The following is a 752-nucleotide window of genomic DNA, read 5'->3' as shown; positions in this document are numbered from 1 at the left end:
GCTGGTTAAAGCTTAGTTTTTGAATTATTAATGAAAAACACTGACCAATCAGAGCGCGAGAATAGCGCGCGCTCAGATGCGAGAGCGACGGATGCAAGCGTGACGGTTGACCCTGGTCGTGAACAAACAAATCGCGCGATATCGGTAACATAGTTACCATCATCGGTAATATGTCAGCCGGTAAGTAGTTATAAAATTCACAACTATTAATAAGTATAAATTTATTAACGAAACTAATTGTATGGATGAAGCGAAAATAAAGGTAAAGATCAAGCGCAGTTTTTTTAGATAATTAAAAAAAATGACTATTTGTTTAACGACATAAAATTAAAGAATATTTGGACGCTTACCTCATGAGTGAATTTACGATGCGAAAATTCTTCATTAATTTTGAAGTATATCGTCGTATGACAAGAAACCTATTTACTCGCTAAAATCCACAAGAGCATATCAATACCCGCTCTATGGGATTGTCAAGTAAAAAGGGTGACTGTCATATTTGATGTCTTCCGTATAATAATAGTACAATTTCCGAAATCCACACTAAACAAACACACAATCACATAAGCACCACGATTGTCCAGTCCTTAGTATCGAAACGTTAAAAATATCCACCTTTTTTACACATCAATTCGTTTACGAAAGTTCCTCGCCATGTACACATTACACATTATGCGCGATGAGTAAAGAATCAGTTATTGCAAGATGTATTATTGCGATCGCATAACTCGTATTACCGACAATATTAAATT

Source organism: Megachile rotundata, chromosome 1 (assembly GCF_050947335.1).
Source record: "Megachile rotundata isolate GNS110a chromosome 1, iyMegRotu1, whole genome shotgun sequence".
In the NCBI taxonomy this organism is placed as follows: domain Eukaryota; kingdom Metazoa; phylum Arthropoda; class Insecta; order Hymenoptera; family Megachilidae; genus Megachile; species Megachile rotundata.
Note: the sequence above shows the minus strand (reverse complement) of the source record.